Here is a 26821-nt window from a genome sequence, read left to right on the forward strand (position 1 = left end):
ATGATCTGAACTCTACGCATCTCCTGTACAACTCTCCACTGAAAGTGAATGACTTCCAGGCTGTGGTTAATTAAAGACAGGAAAAGTGGCTTTAGAAACAAAAGCCATGCACTCTGCTAACTTGAGTGTTCTCCTTTCATAACAAAACAACTGAGAAAGACATCTAGGACTAGAAACACCGTCACTTTTTGTTTGTTCTAACATCTAGAGTGACAGAAAAGGTCAGAATGCAGTAGTAGCTTGCGTACTCTTATACACAATCCAAGCTGTTGGGCATGACAAAACAGTTCCTGTCACAAGCTTCATCACTTCTTTTACAGTAAAACATTGAACTGTGTGTGTGTGTGTGTGTGCGCATGAACGTTTACATGAGTTTTCTGACTCCAAATGGAGAGGATGTGTTGACAGGAAAGGTTTCCTCAGCCGGCTGTCAGCAGCGCAGGCTTGAGTTCAAAGCGACTCAGAGTCCGTTTGTGTGTTTTGGTCTGCAGGGCCAACACATGAAAAGACTTCTTTATCTGCAATGAGAGTCAGAGTTTGACCTTTCACCCTGTGAGCTCTGAGAGAGGCTAATTCCCAGCTCTGATCTCAGTCGCTTCACAAGGGACCTGGAAAGTGTCCTCAGACTGCGGTTCCTCACAGTCAGACTCTCTAACCACAGAGAACTTGGGAAGTACTGCTTGATAATGCTGAAACTTGATAACGTTATTCAAACTGGGGGCTGCAAGAGGATGTTAGAGGGTCCACAAAAAAAAAAAAGATAATATATATATATATATAATTATTTTTTTATTTTTTATTTTTTTGGTCAAAGTTAATTTAGGATAAATTACATATTCCTACTTTTCAACTTTTTTTTTTATAAATGATAATCTTTTTTTTAATATTATTATTATATAAAAGTATTTTTTAAATAAATCGAATAAAAAATTATTAGAATAGTTTATTATATTTACAGCATTATGTTTTTTATAAAATTAAATATAAAATATGCATATAATTTTGTGAAGAAAGAAAGAATGATAGTGATGGTACGACCGACTAAACTAATTATTACATTTTCTCAGGAAAATAAGAGTAGTGTTTGCCCATCTAACACTTGCACCACAATTGCCAGGGTGTTAGGGTGTACTGTATGGTTTTTAGCACATTTATGCGGTTGCTAAAATGTGCTTGAAGTCAAAAAGAGTCCAAATACTGCATGGGTCGATGTGAGAACTTTTTTTATGCAGTTCATCATCCGGCAGGTGAAAACTGCGAGAGTCTCATTTCTGAGAAAAATTACAGCACACTTCCAACAGGCTGCATGATTTGAGGTATTTTGTAAGTTTGTAGAACAAACGGTGTGGGACAGGTTACATGTCGAAGTTGGGGAACTCTGGGGTTTGTTTAGATCTCTAACCTTAAGGGTTAGCAAGTACCGCAATTAAACAATAAAGGAAAAACAAAGAAGGTCACAGAAAAAACACTGGTTCCTTTCCGTTTCTCTACTAGGGGAACCCCCTGCAACAAAGACAAAAACCTTCTTATCTTGAAAATTAGTCAAGCTCATGAAAATAAACTGATGTGAAATTAATAAACACACAGTTATGCACATGTGCACACATATACACACACACACACACACACACACACACACGTGTCAGCAGAAGGCATTTCACACTGCTCTCAGAACAAAAAGGTGAGCCGCTGTACGATGCAGCTGTCATACACACATACAGGGGGAAGGTGTTATAATTTTGAGCTGTGGCTTTGCTCATACCACTGAGGAAATCCTGCGGAACCAAGCTTCAGAATGCAACACAGGCAAAACAACATTTACACAGGCTTGCAAACAAGTGAAAAAAACACCTTGGTGTAAACATGTTCAAAGGCACATGCTGCTAGTGAAGAAGAACCCAAGAGAAAAAAAAAACTTGTGACCTTTCACTATATAGAGTAATTCTCCATCTTCGAGTAGCTCGGACCCACACGTTTGGGCTGCAGTGCTTGGGCTGCAAGGACTCTGAAGTACCAGAGCTCCGCTGGGATAAGCGCACGTTGCCCTCATCCATGTGTGGACAAATGGTATTCTGCGCGAGCGCGTATGCATGTGTAAGCATATCTCCTCCACAGGGTGTGTGTGAGAGAGTCCAGTTTTGTTATCCCTGCCTGTAACTAGAGGCAGAGTGGCCTGGGGCTTGGAGATAAGGGACCGTGCCAGAACTGGACTTGGACCAGGTCCAAAGCTGTGCTGAGAAATCCATCACCTTCCCAGCTCAGAGCAGGAGGTCACCGACTGGGACAGAGAGTTGTTTAATTCGGCCGTTTACAGTTTCCGTATATTGGTGCTATACAAAACGCCCCATGACCACAGCTCTGTCACTACCGGCAATATCTTGGCAGTCCCAGAGCCAATAAAAGCTATTCTGTACTGAGGAAGAAAGATAAGCGTGCTGATTGAGATATTGTGACACTAGAATGTAAAGTATAATGGATGTGAATGGAGTGCAGTACCCCAAAGAATCCATATATAACACAAATCAATGATTGCAAGTGGAAATTTCGTTTTACAAACTTGCTGAATTGAAAATGTATCAAAAAAATCAAAACAAAAAATTGTTTCCAATCCACTGACAAAGTTGTCAGTACAAATAGGACCTGATGATGTGCATAATCTCAAAATATCAGCAACTTTCTTACTACATATTCCTGCTCTCACGGTGTATAATTCATTTGCATGTGTGATTGCAAATTTTAAAAACCCAATGGATAAATTCCAAAAGCCGAGGTCTTGTTGAATATCCCTTTTTTCTCAGAAATAAGCCACATTATGGATAGGGATGAACAATATTTTGGTCCCATATTAGTTATCGGCCATTATTAAATATTTTTTAACGTACAGGTTTTAGTCAATGCTCATTTCCACTTTTAACAATGTTATATGGACTCTTTAGCAATTCTCTGAATAAAACAAAAACATTTTTAACACTTGTAGCACTTACAATTTATTTGAGTGTTTATTTAATTATTTATTCATTTACTTATATAATATAGCATAACATTTTAATATCGGCCATTTATCAGCCATAAATCTTACCATCTGACCAATCACCAATGAATCAGCCAGAATGGTAATATCTCTCATTACGAAAGCAAAATGGCTTACAAATGAGGTTTTATGTTGATTCTAAGCTCAATTCCCAAAACTTTATTAGAGCAGAAGGAAATCAAAGCAAGCTTGTCTGCTATATGACACACGAAAACGACAAAAAAAAAAACAAGCTTGGCTGGTCCAACATGAAGTCACAAAGCCATTGTGGTGGAGGAAAGGTGTTTTGAGGAGACACCCTCATGCTCATTGGCTTGTTTTTTGAGCTGAGTGCTGTTCAAAACATTAGCAGTGGTTAAACTGGGGCAAAAATGGAGCCCTGTGAGACCCTCCAGCGATTTACTCCAACCTTGGGTTTGTACTGCCAACACCAACTGCAGGATATTTCCAGCCTGTTGACTCAACCTCCCCGCACGGCAGGAACTCACCCTGTCCAATATGGCTACTCAGCTGCTGACCGCAGCGCATGATTTCTGTTTTTCAACACAGCCGTTTGTCCAGTACACACCGTATACTGATGATACGACGGTGTTCAATGCTGAGTGCCATCACTGGACTTCCTCCAGGAATGGGGAGATAGGTGGCGTAATATCTGCCAAACCACAAGCGTAACCCAATCTCTGAGGTGGGGGAAGGCGGTGGGTAAGGCACTGCATGGACAGCATTTCAGGGGGAGGGGTGTAATGGATCCGTGGTCTTCAACTTGTGAATCACACCACTGCAGTCTGTCCCGTCAACTCTGAATGCAAACTACAATACTAGGCTACCACTTTCAACCCTAAAAAATGTGTGTTTTTTTGGTGTCAGGCGCGGGATTCAATTATGTTTTTTTATTCTATACTCATTTGACAAACAAAGTACTTGTGAACAGAAGAAACACAGTTGTCTGTTGTGTCATCTACAGTACTATAGGCTGTTGTTTACACCAGCTTATCGTTTCCTGCATCAGTGTGGACAATGTGGTCAAGCTTGTCAGTTTACAGCACTTCCACACGGCCGAACAAACCCAAGTGACAAAACTCTCAGGCTACTGCATGAGCCTGCGAATACTAACATGCAGTTCTGGGGTCAGGTAAATCTGTTTCCCTCTCACCCACCATGACCCTGATACGCCACTAAATGTCTTCAAGACACACACCTTCCCTTGCTGCATAACGTTGGTGACATCAATGTGACAATAGGAAAGGAGGGTGTGTTGCCAGCGGTTCGTCGTCATGACCACGTCATCAGCGGTTGATTACACAACAAAACAAAAGATTTTTTGCTTCGAACAAAAGATAAGCTTGTTGGTTCAGTATTATGTCAAAACTCATAATCAGAAGGCAAGCTAGACGAGGAAAAGATGTAATTTGTGTTTCTGCAGAAGGCTAGAACAAAGTTATGCTGGAAAATGACTAACTATAAACATACATGACATATATACTGATCTTTTTTTCTTGCTAACATTGACACATGTTTTCAAAATGCTGTCTTAAGTGAAAAACACTTTAAACAAGAGATCTTTTCTCTGCTATGTCTACACAATTCTCACCAGAAAATTAATTACCGTTTTAAAAGTTAAATTATTATCCAAACAATACAGTAAATCTGTTACTTTTTGTGAATATTATTGTTGGGTTCTTTAGGAGAAATTTATTATATGATTTAAATATATATTTTTGGTACTGAATTTATAGATTTAAAGATAATTTTTTTATTAAACACAAACAGTTATGATTTGTTAACATAGATTTAATCCAATGAAATGATCAAGAACAAAATCTTAAAAATTAGCCAATTTGATTCGATATGCACTACCATTCAAAAGTTTGGGGTTGTATTTCTTGATGTTTTTGAAGGAAATCTCTAATGCTAACCAAGGCTTATTTTATCAAAACAGTAATATTGTGAAATATTTTTACAATTTAAAATAATATTTTTTATATTTGTTGCATATTTTGTATGTCATATATTTTGTAATGTAAATGTGACGTAAATGTAATGTCTTGTCTATGTAATTTATTTCTGTGATGGCAAATTTTTAGCAGCCATTACTCCAGTCTTCAGTGTCATATGATCCTTCAATAAATCATTCAAATATGCTGATTTGGTGCTTAAGAAACATCTCTTACTATTATCAATGCTGAAAACAGTTGTGCTGCTTAATATTTTTGTGGAAACTGTGACAAATTTTATGATTCTTTGACAGAACAGAAAATTCAAAAGAACAGTATTTATATCAAATAGAAATCTTTTGTAACATAAAATGTCTTTACTGTCACTTTTAATCAATTTAATATGTCCTTGCTGAATAAAATTATTAATTTCTTTAAAAAAAATGTACATGTTTCATACTGAACTAAGACTAAAACTGCTGGTAAAATCATTAGACGGTATAAAAAAACGCAACTGAATTCCAATTCAAACACTCGAAAGAAAGAGTATTGTGACAAAGGTGCGCTAAAAGCAAAAGAAAGAGATTGAGAGAGGCAGACAGAGCTGTCATGCATTACAGCACATGGTCCTGTCACACCACACCACTCTTCAACGCTCGGAAATACCCTGAAGGCAACACATTGTTCATGTCAACCTGATCTCTTAGTGACGTTTACGGAATATACAAATCTAGTAAACTATTTTAGGATGTTACTGCTCTATTTTTGTGTCACATTCAGTTCTTTTTGCAGAAACCAAAGCGTTCAAGTATGAAACAACATCAAATGAAACTTGAAGCTACCCAATCTTAAAATAGCGTTATTAGCATCGCATTAAGCTCCTGCTTACCCTTTATAAGTAAAGATGAACAAAAAGCCTCCTCGATTTGATCCTCACGGTCTCATGTGCCTACAGCTCCTTTAACAGTGGCCCAATCAAGCAACAAATAAAATCCCAGCGGACTACAGCATAGCTTGTCCCATGACCTATGCCTGGCTGACAGTGGAGACCGGTTCAGCAATGAGCTTCAAAAATGCAGAGCGCAGACCACCAGCCCTCCTCTCAGATCCCTCCACCCTTACCCTTTGCCCTAATATGCCTTTAGCAACTGCCTTCAATCCATCAGTGTCTTTGGATGTAATTGAGAGGGTAGATGGATGTCAGGATTGGGACGCTTTGTCAGTATGTTAGATCCTCTGTTCTCCTGCCTGTACATGTGTGTGTTAAATGTAGTGGCAGCTGCCTACACACCTTTTGTTTCGACACCCCCTTGCCACATCTCTGCTGTCACAGCTGTAGCAAATTCAACTATTCAGGTCCAAAGCTGCTGCAGGCGCCACCCCACGCCGGAGCTTTTTCCAAAAAAATCCTGCACACTAGCACTACATTAAGTATGGAAACCTTTTCATACATAAGAAAAGTTCCAATAATCTGTTGTTTTCAAGCCCACAGTCTTTTCTGAAGAACAATCATGATTTCACCAAGAACAAATCTCAAGATTTGCCCTTTCCTGACCTCAAAATCTCAGAAGGGCTTTAGGGGGAGTGTGGGAAATGCAAAGGCCATGGGTCTGTAAAACTGCAATGTCAATGAGTTTCCAATGGGAGGGACAAAAAACATTTTGGGCACAAATCACACTCTGGCACTGAGAACGTTACGGTTTGAGCAGGAGGTCTAGACACTGTGGTTTCTCACAAAGAGTAACTTATATGGATAAATGAACGGGGGAAATGAAACTTCCCTATGCTAAATCAAGCTGGAAATCTGCCATTAGTGAGAGAAAAAAACCCACAAACATCTTCAACATAACACACCCGGGCCAAAATCAAGAGGACACAATTGCAAGAACAACAAAAATCATTGACTGGTCATCAGCCTGCTAAGATCCCGTTTCCTTGTGAACTCTCTTTCCCTTTATTTTGTAGAGAAATAATCATATATTCAGGTTTGGGAGGTGGAAAAACATTTTATATCATTGAACAACATGCATCACAACCATGTAGAAACACATTAATGTGCGTATTGGCCATGTCCCCATCAATGGTATGGAAATTACATTGTACGTGGCATCATCTAATATTGGCTCATATATATATATATATGATATGAGGTTGTCAAAAATACAAAAATGACTTGAGATAGTCTTGAAAACAAACCCAAAAACCAATCTGATTTTTTTTGCACGGTGTATGCCATGGTTTTTCAGCAAAAGTGTTTTTAATGAATTTATGGAGTTACATTATAGCTGTATTATTTCCAGCTTTTTGCAAATGTAAATACAAAAGAATGTAAAGAAAAAACTTTTGTAAATAATCTTTTTTTTTTTTTAAAGAAACAAAAACAATTTCATATTTTATAGATAAAAAATAAATATTTTTTTGAAGATAACAAATGTCACGTTTAATGATAAATACAAATTTGAAACACCTATAATAATACATCGAAAATAAATTGATAATTTGTTGACAAAAAATCCTTACTGTTGTTGATGTTTAACATTTAATAAAATGTTTACTATTTATAATAAAATTGTGTACAGAGAATGATATCTGACACTTTCATGAATTTTCTTTTATGTTAGGACTCCAATTCAAACTAATTTTAAATTCTTCAGAATATGAACAAAAGAAGATTTTACACAGGATATGAGCAAAGAGTGTTTCGTTTCCCCTATTTGTGCATCATCATACAAATACAACACAGCGTTACCATAAAATCAGGAAGAAGTTTGATTTTCAGAGATTTTTTAGTTCCACATATGAGATGTGGACAGAAAAAAACTTCAGTTACTCCATCTCATCTTTCCATATCCCCTTTCCCAGAAAAAGTACTGTCAGAAAAGGATTCCCATACCAGGAACAGCTGCATGCATGTGGCCTTTTAACCAACCAGACCAAATAACAGAACAAGCACTGTCCTATTTAAATTACTTGATTTGAGGTCTGCAGACAAATATCACTGTTAAAAGATTCTTCCAGAAGTACTTAAACATTTCGGATGGCCATCAGTGAAAAATCATCCAACAATCCATCCAGCTGAAGAATAAACATGCTGTTCTCATGCACTGGTATAAAAGAAATGTGCTGAAAAGAATCAGAGTCGAATCTTTCATCCTGTTGTCATCTCTAAAAAGGCTCTGTAATTCATAGAAACATTGTATCTCCCGGCCTAGACGGACAGTCACAGCTAAAGGGTAAAGGTCAAGAGAAGCTAGATGTGTCCTAACAGAAAACGCAACCTGTTTGTCCTTGCCTAAGCCCCTTCAGCTGCCACTTGAGAAGACAGTGCCTGAAATCATTCCCTTCAAACAACTCTTGAGCAGGCACAAGCCAGAGCTTGTGTTAAACCATGACTTATTCCAAATCAGTGAACATAAGCAGAGATCACAGTTCAGTCTAGATATTCACAGAAAATAAACTCAAAAATGTAAAGCAATATAGACAATATTTTGGACTAAAACTTACATTTTAAAAGCCACATTTAATGAAGAAAAATCGAGCAGTCTGTGTAAAACTGGCTGACACAATCCTTGGATGTTGTCAAGGCACTGCTATTCAGGTGCTAAGGGTTTTTGGCAAGTTACTATGGGGTTGCTAGGGGTTTATTTACTGGCTCTGGTCAAAAGAGCCCACACTCAACTCAATAGCCCCATTTTCACCTGGTAATAACATGCATTGTCTGTGATCTGATCACTGACATTTGACCTGGGGACGATTCAAACCACATTTAATGAAGGTGTTAATGTAAATGTGTTTGCAAATGCCAATGCACAAGCCCTATTAACATCCTTAAAGTCTAACCATTTTCTGTCTATATTTATTCATATCACAGATGCACAATTTTAAAATTGCCAACTTTTGATAAACACACAAACGTACAAAACTGTGCAATATTATTATTATATTGTAGTCAATAGGACCACAAGTTGTAATTGCTGCCTAACACATTTGATGTGTCTGCTGAACTGAATAAATTATGTTAACTAACCATATACAATTTATTATATCTGTAGTATATTACTGCCATATGGACAATACTTCAACAAACTTATGCCTGGCTGATAACAGAATACTTCCCAATTTTAACATTGAAACAAGCATTTTCTGTAAAGATAGCATTTTCTGTCTACAAATGAATTTAGGCATCACAAAATTATAATGTATAGCATGAAAATAGATATTCATTGACATTTGCTAAATATTACAACAGGGTTTAAATCAAACTAATAGTGTTTTTAAAATGAACTTAAGTGAGCATTAAATTATGTCAAAGGTAATCTAAATGCAAAAATAGAGTAATAAACGCAAAACTACTACAACACTGCCTGATATCGATAAATGTACATATTCTCTAATACTGGCTGATAACTCATATAGTACCGATATATCATGCATGCCTAGATGATTTCACTGCAGCTTTCCACGTGCCGGGTTGATCATAGTCTAAACTAGTCAAGGACATGAGTAAACGTCGGGGCCTTTACCATGACAAAGAGCCATCAGCTGTCAGTAAGAGGTGATGTCTTCTCTCTACAATGTTCAGGAGGGTGAGGTGTGATGGGTCTCTGGTGTTAAAAAACAAATTCTCAAAAGGTATTTACCATGAGAGAAGTGGCCCACACACACACACACACACACACAGCTTCTATCAACCTACTAAACACTCAAAGGAACTCACTCTCTCTCAAACACACACACACTTCACAGAAACAGCTGACGTTTCAACAGGCAACAGCTGACAGGCTACAGGTGGGAAGGGCACAACCTCTTTAACCCTGAACATCCAGTCAACCCCGACACACAGCCCTTGTCCTCATCCTGAAGTTTTTACACTCCGAATCACACACACACATACAGGCACACCTGTTAGCACCGCACAGGAACTGTGATGAACCCTTCCTCCACCGCAGGTTATTTATTTCTGATAACGGCCTCCCTGTCTCCCCGTCGCTCTTCCTCTCAGTTTTCTCAGCGCAGCGAGTCTCCTTGTTCTGTCTGAGTCTTTGATAACCTCATGTTTCTATTCACTGTGTGTGCAGCAAGCAAAATGTTCAGATGGCAACAGAGTCACGTGGGTCTGACATGCCAGCCTTGTGAAGGACTTTATTTTTTTACTCACTAACTGAAAACTGTTGTTTTTTTTAAATGTAATTTGGTCCTTGTAACGAAGCAAGAAAATAAAAAGTAAAAATGTGCCAGAGCAGAGGCAAAAAAAAAAAGAGGTTTTGCTAGGGATGCACCAATCTGGAATACATGGCTGACACCAGAAATGATTTCTTTAAAATAAATAAAAAATAAAACACACTAAAAACTACTGTTACTACATACATGCACACAGCAACTCACATGACAAGCACTTTCAAAGGGAAAATGCGCCATATTCTATCACTATTCTGTTATATTAATGCAAGATGATATGACTTTAATTATCAAAAGTGACAGTAAAACATTTATAATGTTACAAAAGATTTCTATTTAAAATAAATGCTGTTCTTTTGAACTTTCTATTCATCAGATAATTGTGAAAAAAATAATGTATCGCACTTTCCACAAAATTAATAAGCAGCACAACTGTTTTCAACCCTGATAATAAGTGTTTCTTGAGCATCAAATCAGCACATTAGAATAAAATACTGAGTACAGAAACCAAAAGAATATCAATTTTAGTTGGCTTAGTTCATTTAGTAAATAGATATTCAGTTATTTTCCCACTTAATTGTATTGTCCATTAAAATTTATTGTACAAGCATTTGTTACTTTCACAGTAGAATGCCCCTATTATTTTTGTTTGTTTTATATTTACGATTTAGTTTTAATCCAAATGATACGTGTGCTAAGTGAACGAACAGCAGTCAAGTTCATGCAACAGAAGAGCGTTCTCTCTCTCTCGCCTAAAGCTCAAGTAAATTGTGCATTGTTTTACTTACTTGCTTTTGACAGTGATGTCTGTAAGAAAGGGATATTTGCTCAACAAGCTTTGTTCAATCCGCGCGTTCAATCCAGTCAGCATGCTTTGCTTATCAGCTCGCGCACATCAGCTACACAGGCGTGAATACTGAATGTTTAACATTATATTAATTACACACATGTACTTCATAGATATCTTTAATCTCTAAAAACTCCATTCTGCTCTCTGTTGTTGGGTTGTTGGTGTTTCTTTGTCTGGACACTGTGGTATCGGCTTTTGGTATCGGAGCATTTTAATGAGTACGAGTACAGGAGTGCAGTATCGGGGCCAGGTGCACCCCTAATAATCAATTAATCTAACGAATATTAGAATGGTTAATCATACAATTGCCGATTATTTCACTGATTAATCAGTAGGCTTTGATCGATTATTCAACTTTTGCAATTAGTTAAAATGTTGAGTTATACATATTCTAACAAATATATAAAATAAGATAATCACTTCAGCTTTTGCTAAATTAAATTAATATTATGTAGTCTAATTTCAATGATTATACAAATATTTTTACAATACAAATAAATACAGTATATTTGGCACACAAAATGTGATGACCAGAGTTGGGTATAGCGTGTTACACAGTACTTTTTCGGGTAATTTTTCTGGTAACGCAGTAATGTAATGCATTACATTTTAAATTTGTGTAATGTGATTACAGTTACTAAAGTCAATATAATTACGATACTTACATTTCAAATGTAGTGTTAAGAAAAAAAAATTATATGCCTTTTAAAATCATGTTTTGCGCGGCTGCGTCAATTAACCCCCTGGGATTGACGGAGGCATCGGCGTGATTACTTGCATTTTTTCCTGATAACAGCGAAAAGAACTTAAAATGCTCTGCCATTTTTGATCGTACATATAAGTGTAATACATCATTTGAATCTGTGAAGGGTCCACTTTTATTTGTGTACACTCAATATCAACAAAACGTTGTGCTTTTGTAAAATAAAGGATGCGCTTTCAGCTGTCTCAAGCCTGATTTCTACTCGACGCGTCCGCAAGTTCGCTTGGGTGCGCACGGTAAAAATGGCATCATCACGTTATAGGTGGAAGTATACTATTTACTATACTACTTCTCTGTTCTTTCCTGCTACTTCCAAAGATGATTTCACTTGTGCACCCCCTGTTGTTTCAAATAATATAACAATGTCAAACGCGTCAAGTGCAAAGCCTCCAGAATTTGGATTTGTGCGCGTGCAGTCTGCGTAGGCTTGCGGAGCAGAGCCAGGCTAAAGTATAAATGTGCCTTCAGTCTCCACAAACTTCTTTCTGAAATGCTTCACTAAAATGAACAAAACTCAGCAAATAATTCACACACAGACATGAGAAACATATCTATGAAAAGCTTGAAGTGTCTACTTTTAAATGAAGTCGTATCTAAAACAAATGTTCTCTGATGAAGTAATCCGAATGAAATCAACGCGAGGTCCAGTCTTTCCTGTCTGAGCTCATTATCTGTAATGTCATCATGCCCACGCGCAGTGCACGCTATTCATTCACTAATCATCCACGTGAGACACGCGAACCTGTAAACGCCCACATCACCTCCTTAAACAAAGAAGCAAGATTCATTTTTAGCATTCAAATATGCACTGTATGTTTATCAATACTGTTTTCAAATGTTATCAGAAGAACCGTTTTTAATTTATTAAGGTTTTTTCTGTCTTTAATGCTCACACAGCTAAACACAGTTAAGCCAGCATACACATACCCTACACTAAGCAAGCAATTTTGTATATAAAACACTGTGTAGGCACATTTAAAGGTACATTTTTCATTGTTAGGCAGGTTTATACTAAGAATGTTAAGTTTTAGAAATGAATTAAATCAAGTTGCTGTTTTCATACCTTTGTAATATTTTACAGTCCATATTAAATTACTGAAAGAACTACAATTTTCACTTTGTAGTGTGTTTTTTAGGTTATGATATGATATATGTTTTCAAAGTAACTTGAAGGTAAAGTAATTAGTAATCTGATCACTTTTTACATGCAGTAATCAGTAATGTAATCAAATTACTTTTTTTTTTGTAGTAATCAGTCATTTGAAATCTATTGCTTTTTTTGAGTAACTTACCCAACACTGGTGATGACAGACGAAAGACATTCTCATTCACCATTTAGCTAGATGAAAAAGTAACTGAATGACAACATTCTGCCTAGCATCTCCTTTTTTAAGTCATATGGATATGGAACAAAATAAAGGTAAATGATAAGACACTTTATTTTTGGATAAAATATTTTATTCACAACATAATCTCTCTTAAAATACCTTATAGGTTATGATAATCAAAACAGTCAGTAAGCTAGATCAAGCGTTAATCTCTGCAAACCAAATTATCACTTTAATGTAATAATATGTTTTGGGGGTTTTGCATTCACTAATAAAAAGATGTTATCATTATCTAGCTCCACACTGGAGACCTGCTTTATAACAGAAAATCAAGTTTTAATTCTAACTGAAAGTAACATTGGCACTGTTTTTTCATGTTTAATACTTTAAAGCTGCTTGATTTAAAGCGATCTATTGTATAAAGCTCTATATGGATAAACATGATGTAACTGGACTTTACTGGAGTACCGAACTGCAGAGCTTTTGCAAACATATCCACATCGCTATAATCAGATGCTTTCTTAACTGCTGCTTTCTCACCGAAAGCACTTTTTGAGAGCAAAGTACACAGCAGCTTCTGGTTTGACTGTGTTTGCTGTCTGAAGCGCCATGTCATCTTCTATTGGATTTCATCTGGGTGGGCTGAATTACATTCTTGCACACCAGCGCAACACTGGTCAAACTGCGTTATTGCAGGCTCTTACATTAGGTCATATAAGATCAAACGACTATTCCACGACTAAAATATTTGTTGACAATTTTTTTATTGCCAACTGTCGATAATGTCAACTAATCATTTCAGCCCTAGTCAGGCATATATGCTAACCAACAGAACACAGCTTTTAGTCAAACGTCCTAAAACGTCTATATTTAAATATTTAAAAACTCAAACATAAAAAGAAAACAAACAACACAAGACCTACATCAACGAAATCTAGGCTTTTTAAAAGCTCTGTAACACATTCTGGTAAAGCACTTGATAAAGACTTGCAAAGCAGAAGAAGGAGAAGAAAGAAAAGTGCTGCCTGCTGCCCTCAAGATGGACTGTAGGAGTGCTTATGTAGCATTTGAATAATATAAACATTGGCTGTAATCCCCAGAAGAAAACATGTAGTGGTTAAGATTCACAAAATCCATGCTGAAGGCAGATCATGGAAAAGATGTGTAAACATTCACGTGTAAGCATGTGTGCAAGATAAAAAGAGCCCTCTTTGAGAGAGACAGCTAAGAAAAACACATATTTCATTAATTAATTAAATCCAACTCACAAAAATAAAACATTAACATGAGGTAATATTTTATAGACCTCTACAAACAAATATCCCATGGCTGGATCTGATTGGCCAACAGGGCCTTGTTGTTTCAAGTGCACAATTGCTTTCAGAGCGCCATCTGAGAGAAGCGTGCATATTCACATGAGTAAACACTCACAGACACTCATACACACGCACACCAAGTGTGTCACATTGGAAGTAGAAAGAGGGGATTTTTTTCTCCCTGTCCCTCCTCCTGCTCTGGCATATTTCCCGGCCCTCCACACTGCTGCCTGCATCTCCTGTGATGAGAAGAGGCTAGCCAGCAATCTTCCATTAAAATATGGCGGAGATCGGCCATACTAAGCCTCAAGAGCGAAGGAGACAATATGTGCAGATGGCCCTAGACAAGAACCACAGCTGTACCGCCATAGAACTGTAGCGCCCCATGAGAGAAAGAGACAGCAGAATAACGAGAAATACAGCTGCAAGCAGCAATTACCGAGGCCAAGCACCATAGGCACACCATCTATATTAAACTGTCCTCAAATGTAAACTAAATTACAAAGTAACAAGCATGAATAAATATTTTAGGTTTTGACCATTGGTTGGCACTGTAAACAAACTGCTTTGTTGTCCTTGGGGCACGATGGCAATAAAATGCGGACTATGATTGTTTTCCAATTAACGTTGCTGGACGAAGTTGGTCTGGTCTAGGTCCAGTAGTACAACTTCAGAAAAAACAGCTGGTGCAATTTCAGTCAAACAAAACATTAACCGTACACTTTTACAAAATATTTTACAAGCATTTCAAAACAAATTATTGCTTTATACTGTCTGTTAGTTGGTGTTTTATTGCCTCTCCAGCTTCCTTTGCTATTTTTATTGCAAAGGTTTTTTAAGTTTTCATTATAATATTCATAAAGACAACTTTAATACAATTTAATAAATTGTGTTTATGAGATATCAGACTCTGGCATGAAAAGCATATTGGTGGATCTTCATTTGATATTAAGAACTTGTGTGTGATTCTGGAATATTCCATTTCGCCATTGTATACAAGTTATCTGATTCCAGCAATTATTGAAAACTTTTACCCACAGTAGGGTTAATTTCACACAATTTGTTGTTCGTACACTGATCCCATTCCTTTTGCCATTTGTTGATGACGTAAGATACTATGGTAGTTTTAAGAACTGAGGGTGGTATGGAACACTTTTCCATTAGTCGGTCTAAAATCAAACTTTTAAAGTACATGTAAATGCTCCCAGCATTAGTGACAAAGTTTCATTTCAGTTGCCAACAGCATTGCCAAAAAGACTGTTAGTTTATGGAGTTCATGTCAAATTTGTTAGCATCATACAAGCAAACAATTCCGAATATAAAATATATACTCAATCATCCAATTTTGACCAATTTTGTGTAGCAGCAAAAACATTTTCATTAAAATTCTAAATAGCCAACAAGTTACATGGCTGTCATGGGTGACCCCTGGGTGGTGCTGTCCTCAAAAGAGTGCTGGCCAACCCTTGCTCTCACGCCACTGTAACCCCATTAGCCCGTCCATTTTCCAACACATGCAACACTAGGTTGTGCGATTGTGCCGTCTTTGTGTGCTGATTTCTAAAAGCATTTTGCATTCCATTCATTTGCTGCAGGTTAAAGTCAGTGTTTACCAAGTACTGCATAATACAGGCCATTAATGCTGATGCAAAAGACCTATGAATATGAATAATATATAAAAAAGGTCCAATATCCTTCAGTGATGACTGAACTCGTATGTTTAAATGATCAAGATGATAATTCTTTTAGTGTTGTCAAAAGACCCGGTACTTCGGTACCAAGTCGGTACTAAAAAAATTAACACGTTACGGTACCAGGATTTTTTAAGTACCGGTGGTACCAAGTACCCGGTCAACACTTGGTGTGCATTTGCGCTCTCTTCATAAAATCACTGAGACGTGGCGACATCAAAAGTAGGAAACACACCAAACTAACAAAACACTTTAAAGACAGACAACCGGATCAAATGAAAAAGTTCAAGCAGGTAAGTTTCATTTAAATTTTTTATATTTAGATCTTCTCAGTGTTTTCCAGACATTTCCCATACATACATTTGTGGCGGACCGCCACAATATCAAAACTCACCGCCACAAATAGATTTTCCAAAAGACTTTGACTTTGTTTAATAAACATGAGCACTGCACGTGTCAAAGTCGAAACCAGGTGCGGGTGTTTTTATATCACTGTATTTCTGAAGGAAACCGACTGTCTTCAGAAAATTATGGATGTAATTTTTATTTCATCTTGCCTGTAATGCCTGAGCAGCGTTTGTGAGTGCAGCGCTTATTTGATTACAGCCGTTACTGGGGAGACCTCTATTCTGTTATGAATATTATTCAATATTTTAATTTGAATGTCGGATTGAAATGAACATCGCTGTTATTAGAGTAGTTAATCGTTAGCATAAGCGCGGCTAACGCTAATATAATGAGCATTAGAATGAAGTTTCTTTATTAACTATTTAATGCTCCTATATCTTTTATTAGGGTTGCAGGAGGACATGATGATATTTACTAATTTTACACACCAGAGGCTTTTAAATGAATTGTGAATCTAAAATATGCGTGTTAGAGAATGTACAAATGGTTAACATTGTTTGTGTCATATCAGTCAGAAAAGCAGTTCTGGGCTTTTTTTTTTTTTTAGCTAACTTAGTTGTTATTCTTGGCTGAATAACTCTAGGAGGTTTTAAAAGCCCTTTAAAATTAAATATGTACACAGTTTGGATTAAATGAAAGTATAGTAAAAATTTTATTTATGTTTTGTGTTTTGCTTTGGTACCGAAATTGGTACTGAGAACCGTGGATTTTCACTGGTATTGGTATCGAATACTGAAATTTTGGTACCGTGACAACACTAAATTCTTTGGTTTCCAACAGCGCTGCTTCAGACTGTGCCGTTAATTAGATTTGTTAGAACTGTACAAAAATGGCAACAATTTGTCTGGATTTGCATCATGAGTGTGAGTTAAAGGGATACTCAACCCAAAAAAAAGGAAATTATATCATTGTTTACTCCACCTCATTTCATTCCAAACCTGTATGATGTTCTTTCTTCATAATAACACAAAAGAAGATATTTTGAGAAAAAAATCTCAGCGTTTTTTGTCCATACATTGGAAGTCACCCAAATGTTGAAAAGAGTTTGGTTACCAACATTCTTCAAAATAACTTCTTTTGTGTTCCATAGAAGAAAGAAAGTCATACAGGTTTTGAATGATATGAGGAGTAAATGATGACAGAATTTTCACTTTTGGTTGAACCTTTCCTGTTAAGCATTTTTAACTCAAGTATCCTGAATAACCCTGAACGTCAAGCAGAGCTAATCTCTGTGTTAGGTAGGTCATATATCATTAGTAAGCCAGTTACTGACAAGAACAACAGAGGAAGAGTTCCTGTTATCTCTGTCTTTATAAGAACATGGGATTGAAATCATTAGGATCTTATTCTATCTTCGCCTACAACACGCTGCAGAATCAGGTACAAGGTTGCAGTAAATGACTTTGTGTGTGTTCCCAAGGGAAATATCGGTGTTGGGTATGCATAGGTTACACTAGACGAGACCTGACAAGATGACAGTGAGTTCTCTGCTTTGTTCTGGAAGGAAAAAGCACACAGAGTCAGACAGTGACAGAGAGCTGATGGGTAAAGAAGAAGCTATTTGGAAAAACATAGTGGTGCAACGGATCACAAAATTCACGGTTCGGATTAGGGCTGTGCATTATTGAAGAAAAATGCTATATGCGATACCTTGTTAAAAAATGCGATATACGATATGTGATATGATATTGCTTAAAGTGTGTAAAATCTATTTCAATTATATTTTAAAATATTTAAAAATGAAAACTATATAACCAATTTGTTTCACATTCTTTCTTGGAAAGAAAGAATCACTTCAACTTCTGAAAGTGACCAGCAGTGTTTTTGCATTACATAAAAAGTAATGTCACAAATCAGAAAATGTAATTTTAAAATCAGTGTGAACATACAAACAAAACAAATTGATGACACTAATTTTATATCATTGTATATCATCTTTGCATTCCATACACTTTAAGTACTTCTTCATATACCACAGCAAAAACTATAGTCTGAGAAAGTTCAAACATGATATAATAAAAATAAACAGCAGTATTCAGATACAGAAATGTAATAATTAAGTGTAAAATAACACTGCATAGTGTTCACTGTATGAATTAAATTTAGATTAATCTTTGTTATAGCTGTTTTGTTGTTTGATTAACAATATTCAGCAGCACGTATTTATAGGCTACCGTCCCTTTAAATCCGACTGCACGGATCCAGTATAATGATACACATCCGATTTCTTTCTCAGCTGTTTACATTCATTTAAAACATAACTGACTGCGTTTACGGGAATGATCGCCGAGACAGGTACTATTGACATAATTCTGTGTGTATGTGTCTGTTCAAACATGACAAGATGCGAAAGATGAATCAACTCGGTGTTCGCGAGCCGTCTGAAACACGTCTCTCTGTGTGCGATGATAATTTCGATATATCGTGCAGCCCTAGTTCGGATCATATACGGATTTTGAGTCACGGATCGGATCATTTTTCGGATCAGCCAGAAAAAAAAAACTTTTATAAGTACTTCTATACTATTCTATACAAAAACCACTAGCTTAACTAATAAAGTTAGTAATAAAACAAGAACAATTACACAAATTACAAGCATAGATGAAAACAACAAATCACAGTTACAAATATCAGAATTTAGGTGCAGAAATGTAATAATTAAGTTTAACACAATAGTGCTCACTGCACAAGTTAAATACAGATTAATCTTTGTTAGAGCTGTGGTGTTATTTGATTAGCAGACAGAACCGGTATTTATTGGCTGCTGTCTCTTTAAGACCAAAATGCACGGACCTAATACTGACACACAGCCGGGTTCTTTCTCACCTGTTTACGTTCACTTAAGACATAACCGACTGTGTTTACTTGAATACTTGCCAACGCGGGTATTTTAACATAACTTTGTGTGTATGTGAAAGAGTGTCTGAATCACGCCTCTCTCTCTCTCTGCGTGTGCGTGCTTTGGTTGCGTGCGGCAGCAGCTGAGCGCACAGAAAAAAGCGTACGAGTTAAAACTGCTTGAATGTATGGACAAAAAACCCCCAGACATTTTACAAAATATCTCCTTTTGTGTTCTACAGAAGAAAGAAAGTAATACAGGTTTGGAACAACATGAGGGTGAGCAAATAATGACAGAATTTAAATTTCCAGGTGAACTATCCCTTTAAGGACAGCAATATATTCAGTAAACAAAAGAAAAAACAACTGTTACTGGATCTTCATGAGATAGGCTAAATATAATGTATGTGAATATCAAAACAGCATTTAGGTCATGGCTGTTGGTTTTATGCAAGTGGATTTTTCATCCACTAACACTTACATTCAGCAGGAAATACAGAGGGAAAAAAACATAATCTGGATAAATTGACGACTAAACACCACCATCATACAAAATATCCACACATATGCACACAGAAAGGAAAAGCCATTCAAGGGGGGGGGGGGGGGGGGGGGGGCGGGGACAGCATAGCCTGTTGTGGTGTCCTTTATCATCTATAGTTCTTCCCCTAATGACCAACATTGGTAGCACAAGTTACAATATTTTTTTAGGGGGTTTAAGGAATTCAGTACTACTGATGATGACATAGTTTGAGCTCAACTGAATATGCCTGATTCACGATATGGAAATCAGTTTTGTGGGGACTATGTGAAAATGTCCAAGCATGACAGATGTCTGAGCTGCCTGCGTTCAGTAATCAAGCATTCGCGTGTTAACCAGCATAAAGGCAGCAATTTCATAATTTACCTAATAATGTATTCAGTGTTTTGCATGATAAAATGATTAAAAGATGTTCACATGAGGACCAATTATTCATGCTTATGTCTTACTACAAAAAAATGAACAATGTTTCTACGGTGTGGTTAAGAATACTGTGAAAGCATTTGTGCTACAATTACCTCTGATGCGGTTAAACGGAAACAGAAAATATGCTGTAGAAATTGCTTGATATGCACATAGGCATTAAAGAGACACTAAAGTATAGTGCTGGGCGGTATACCGGTTCATACCGAATACTGGTGTTTATTTTTGTTATGATATGAATTTTTTCAATACCGGTGTATGTCACTTAAACAACGTTCGGAACGCGACACTGTTTGAAAGGGGTCCCTTTTCACTGTTGCACTGTATGTGTTACGAAGCGTGAAAGTTCTGAAACTGAAGCTGTAGAACTAAGAGAACGTGATGACGCAAAAGAACTCATCCACAATATCCATGTTGACCGCCACAAATATCCACCGCCCGTGTTGTTTTTTGTTTGTTACTCAGACACAGGCAGTGCCCTGCATGAGACAAAAAAGTAATATAGCCAAAACAACCGCATAGCCGCTCTTTAGAGTAGATGCATGTTGATTTTATCAGACGATGCCGCGATTATAAATGAGAGTGACTCCTGGTTAACATTAAAAGGGGTCGTGTTTAGTCACTATTTAGTGTGGTATTTTTTGACAATATTCACTTATCATGACAGTAAAATAGGGCATTCTAAGTTTATATACTGCAGTATTTCCTCTCTCAATCAGTAGAAAATATGGTTAACACCCGGTCATACATGAAAAAAAAAATACCGTCATATACCATGAAACCGGTATAATTTTGAAAAATACCGTGATATAAATGTTTGGTCATACCGCCCAGCACTACACTAAAGGTTAAACTTGGGGGCTCTTCAAGCAGTTAGAGCATGAATGGTGGTCTGTCTTTTTAACCCATATGTTTGTGTGAATGCATGAGTGGTGGTCTTTATAAGGGATACAGCTGCTCTCTCCTCAGTAAGATGACACCAGTACTTCAGCATTGAGGTAACCACAGTGTTCTCTAGACCTTGTTTGGACAGCAAAATCTAGTCCAGAAACCTTCTACCTTCCAAGTCAGTCTTGCAAATGCATGCCGTCTGAAGGACACATGATCTTGAATGAGGTCTTATCTAAAAGACTAAACTTAATAACTGTCATTAATAATCATTATTACATTAAATAAAAGTTATTACATTAAATAAAAATATTTGAAGAGTTGTCACGAAACGTCATAACATTTTTATTCAGTGATGCACTCATATCACAATTCTAGCAAATGTAATATCGGCTTGGTACCTATTATTATTCATATACATGTATAAATTAACTTAAATATATAAATATATATAAAAGCACATTACTTATTTATTGACTGATTTATTTATTTTCACATATATTTATTTACATGGTACACATAAATTTAGGCAAAAATACAAAATATAAAAAATTTACATATAATGAAATTATATGTATATAAAAAGTAATATTTAATATGTGCAATATATATAGTGTGTAGTGTGCGTAGTTTGTACACACCCACACACACACACACACACACACACATTCACACAACTGACTTGTTAACCAGAGAGTAATAAAACATTTGACATTTAAACATCTATTGATTAAAAAAAATGGTACAAACATCAGCTTCCTCTCAAGTCTGAGATACCAAAGCACAATTTGAAAAACCTAAACATGCCTGCTAGAGCTAACACTTCAAAAGTTCATTTTAAAAACATGCAACTCTGATTGCTTGTCAAAACCCCTGCCAGTCTCGTCTCATCTCCAGCAGAAAAAGGTTGCCCTCATCTTCAGTGGTCTCTTTTCACAGTGCTCATTACCTTAATTGATGTTTAACCCCTAGATCAGCTGATGACGGCTCAATTAAGAGCTTGCTGGAGGAGAGATTAACATGGGGAAGGAGGGCTGTGCCCTCTCGGAGGAGCTTCCGCCCTTCAGCGTGCCCTACTCCACCAACCGCACAGCCAGTAAGGACACTGAGGCCATTTTGAATTGGAAAGGGCAGGGAAGGCTCCTCCCTATAAAACATAATTTAATCAGCAGTGCTATGACCTTAAAGTAGATTTGTTTCCAATCAGGTGTTGGCCAATTTCAGATGCCACTGATCAAGGACAAAATGATTGTTGAGTGCAGAAAGTGTTTTTGTAATAACTGTCACCATTTACACTCCTTCATGTCGTTCCAAACTTGTATGATGTTCATAACACCAAAGACGATACATTTGATGTGCCAGTGTTGTGTTTTTTTTCCATACAGTTAAAGTCAATGGGGTCCAGTGTTGTTATTGTATCTTCATTTGTATTCCACAAAAGAAAGAAAATCATAAAGGTTTGGAACAACATGAGGGGGAGTAAATGACAGAATTTTATGTGAGCTATTCCTTTAACCTCACCAGTATTTGACAAAAAAAAAAACGTGGATCACAGCTAGATGTCTGGGTAAAGTCCACAGCAAGCATTTTTGTCAAACACTTTCAGGGAGACACTAAATGCCAGAGACATTGTGGAAATGACATCGAAAAATGGATTAAACATGTGACCAGAGGAATTTCACAAATTTCACAATAAGAACAAAGTGAAGACCTGCTTTACAAGCAGCAGAGGACCTCTGACACATGTGAGAGCACATGTAATAAAATACACACATCAAATACAAGACTGCCAGATAGACATCTAATAAAAACAGTGGTAGCATGGTCATAAATTTGTTTATGTGGAAAACCAGATAAGAAACCCAGGATGAACAGTCATTATTTTGACTTCATGGTGATGAAAACATCACTATAGATGATCAGAGACACAACACTACCTTTGTTCTGTCATGTTTTGCATCATCCTGACCTGCTTAAATGGGTTTCATGTTCCATCACAACAAAAACGTTTTCTGAACTGCATCCGCTTAATCATTTCCATGCAACAAACTTCCCATTAGCAAACAGCGCTTTTTCACAAAACGACCGTGATTGTTCGCTGGATGCTTGTTATTTTTCTGAAAACTTTTTTGAAGCATTTCTAAACAGCAGTGGTAGGTTTGTAACGCGTGAAATAATCTTTTCTCTCTGACTGTTATTGGTACCCCAGGTGGGAGGACATAACAGCATTGAGTCTCTGGAGGTTGAGCTGACACCCTGCTGGGAATCACGACAGCACAGTACCTGTCTGCATGACCTAGACATTCAGCTCATTATGAGACAGCCTATAATGAGAGCTGGAATTCTGAAGCCACCAATCAAATGCTTTGTACACACACACACTACACAGCAAAGCATCTAGGACAGACACGCTTCACACTTACAATTCGGCCTGTGGAAACTTCAAACTAACATATTTATGAGAGACTGAAGTTACACTTTTACAACTTGTTAAAATGACATTTCTTCTCTGAATGCCTTAGGACAGGGGTTTTCAAACTGGGCTCCGGGGACCTCCAGGAGGCCAGATAGGAATGTTTCAATGACCAAAAAAATGCAATAAATTATTATTATTGTTGTTATATGTACCAAAATTGCCATTATATGACATTATATCATAAGCTCAATCATGAATATTTCATTATTGATTCCTATTAATGACACAATTTTAATTTTATAGAAAAAAATAAAACTATGCACAGGAAATATTTGTATAATAATACTGAATCATTTCTTTTGGCTTTAGCACACTGATAAAATTATTATTATAATAAAAAGCAATTATTTTGTTTGACAAATTATTTAATTTAACAGTTACTTGTATTCATAATATCATAATTATTCTTTTTATTTATATCTCAGGAAGAGGGTTTGTTTGCAAGGGGGGGTCATCATATTTGGGTGTCCTTGGCATCAAAAGTTTACTTTAGAGCCAGCAAATGTTCACAAATACACTTTTTAAGAGTCCGAATACACCAAAAACACATGTTGTTATTGTATAACAGAAAGAGAGAGGGTGGTGTCGCAGAACTGCGTAGGTTAAACCAAACTTTTGTTTAGAGTCCGAGAGCAGGATCAACCAAACTTGATTTGTAAGTGGCTTGCGTGCTATAAAATGTAGACTACTCCACACAAACACCCCTCAAAATACACAGAATCAGTAATTAACACATAACATGTTATACCTCATAACACATGCTATCCTGTAGCGCACTACGCAGTGAGCCGAAATGTGTGTGACTGCATCAAAATCATGTTGACATTTCAGACAGCGACTAAATCTGACAGCTCGTCAGAAGCACAACAATGAACAGCGTTCGGCCCAGTAAGTCACGATTTATAATAACACACTAACTTTAAGGTATATAATTGTTTAAAAACTACCGTAATTGTCATGGGTTATATCTTATGCCCTTGTCACCAATTGGTTATTAAAAGCCTTGTCTGAACCTCCGTATCTCACTAGCTTCGATTTCAGTCGCGACTCTTCCCCCTTTGATGCAATAAAAAGACGCATACAACAAATAACCAGTGTATGTTTGCCCATTGACGCGAACGAGCCTTAATTTTGATATTTTTTAAAAATAAATTCAGAGGTGACGGCAATAATTCGGCACTTCAGCTAGACTGGACGAACGACTTACCCGGAGCAGCTACAAGATCCACATCTGTGCGATAAACACCAGGTTTCTTACGGCCCAATACGTGAAAGAAGTGTAATGTAGATCAAACCAGGCAAGAATATAAAAAACACCGAGAAGATATCAATAATAATATGTGAAATCCTTAACTCCTGTTCAGGGTTATTATTTAGCCAGTACAATCAAAAACCTCCATGTACAAAGTGTCCTATCCACCATGACTGGCAATGCATTATGATTGACAGATAATGTGGCCAATCAGAGATGAGCTTTGCGTGTTTCGTCCAATCGGGTTAAAGTATGGTGGTGGAAGCAGAATTGTGGGCGGGGCTAATGTGCAATAGGAAGAGATCACGCTGAAGCGGTTTATGTATTCATCCGCCTCCCCATCTTTAATGAAAAGATCCTGTAAAATTCCTCTCCGTGTTTACATGTGAGAACTGGAATGTAATAATTACACGTAATTGCATTATATATTTGAAATACTTTTAATATATACATGTCCTGAAAATAACCTTCAAGCATGGTGTTGTATTGTACTGGTGCGCTATAATAAAAACGTTTTATTATTTATCATATCAGATGTGCACGGTTCAGTAGGATACGTCAGCAAGTACATTTTTTCAAAGCACATAATACGTCAATCAATCATAAGTAGAATTGCATTCATGTATTTTATTCGTAACTCGCTTAACCACGAGGAAATATTAAAGTATAAAGAACAGCCTATTTTGGTCAAAATATGAGATACAGTATTTGACCTGGTTGATTTAGTGGTTCCAGGAGAGAGACATTTTTGCTCAATCCAATAAAAGCATGGAAAGCCCTACTTTTCGTGGAGGAATATAGTGTTTACAGAGGGAATGGTGGTGATGCAGACAGAGAAAAATGAAAATGTCAGAGTGCAGTAAGTTTGAAGGCAGCTGAAACGGAAACAGTTTAACTGATCAATCTGGAAATCCGCGCCACGGGTTTTGAAATAACACGAGAACAAAAAAACAAGGCTGAAGTCTTATTCAAAGGATTGAATAATGAGAATGCACTTGCAACATATACTCGGATCAGAGCTGCGTGCGTCACTGCGATGGAGGACCACTTAAAGTCACAGAACTCATATGATGCGATTTCAAGTTTTCCTTTCTCTTTGGAGTGTTACAAGCTGATTGTGCATAGATAAGATCCCTGAAGTTGCAAAGACTAAAGTCTCAAAACCAAAGAGATATTCTTTATCAAAGTTAAGACTCTGCCACGCCCCCAGCGCTTGCGGTGTTCAGCCAATCACAATGCACTGGGTCAGCTGGCCAATCAGAGCAGACTGCACTTGTCGGAAGGAGGGACTTTGTAGAAAACTAAGCGTTTGAGAGAGGCGGGGCATAGAGGACCTACAATAATGTACAGTATTTAAAAAATAATGTGTTTTTTGAACATTAAAGCATGTCAACAAATTCGGTTACACCAAATACACAAAATAATGATCTTTAAAAAAGCATCATATGACCCCTTTAAGTCTGCGTTTTATTTGAGATGCAATACATGCAACCAAAATACTCTTGAGGAGATTATCACATAAATCATCGCGCAATGTGTAAACTGTCTTTATTGAAGTTTACTTTCATTTTAGTTGTTTTTGAATTTAGTCAAAAGCAGCTGTTTCATATTTAATTATAATATTTTTATTATAAATATTTTTCTTTATATTTAATTAATACTTTTCACTCAGATGAGTTGCAAACCTCATCAATAACTGAAAAACAATGTGTTGCTTTTAACTAAATTATAAAGAAAAAAACATTGATTTACTTAAAAGACGCAACAGGAATATAGCCCATTGCATATAGGCCTACCTGTGGAGGAGAGAGATTACTCTGTTTTATTCCTTATGTAAGGAGCTTATGCACTGGGGTTTTGTGGAAGAGCATTTATACAAACAGATGGACACCCTGTTGCCCTCT

General features: G+C 36.8%; 1 protein-coding gene across 13 annotated transcripts in view; it reads right to left on the reverse strand.

The window, feature by feature from the left end:
- mef2d (myocyte enhancer factor 2d) overlaps positions 1–25099 on the reverse strand; it is a 65342-nt gene extending 40243 nt beyond the window's left edge. For 10 of the 13 annotated variants that reach the window (XM_016289192.1, XM_016289191.1, XM_016289197.1 and 7 more), the window contains exon 1: positions 5855–6038. The gene's annotated coding sequence lies outside the window, so the exon portion shown is untranslated. Of the gene's footprint in view, positions 1–5854; positions 6039–24872 lie in introns of those variants that run through there. The other 3 variants (XM_016289187.1, XM_016289199.1, XM_016289198.1) reach the window with 2 other exon arrangements.
- Positions 25100–26821: the final 1722 nt, after the last annotated feature.

This window comes from Sinocyclocheilus grahami, unplaced genomic scaffold (assembly GCF_001515645.1).
Source record: "Sinocyclocheilus grahami isolate Dianchi unplaced genomic scaffold, SAMN03320097.WGS_v1.1 scaffold242.1, whole genome shotgun sequence".
Taxonomy (NCBI): Eukaryota; Metazoa; Chordata; class Actinopteri; order Cypriniformes; family Cyprinidae; genus Sinocyclocheilus; species Sinocyclocheilus grahami.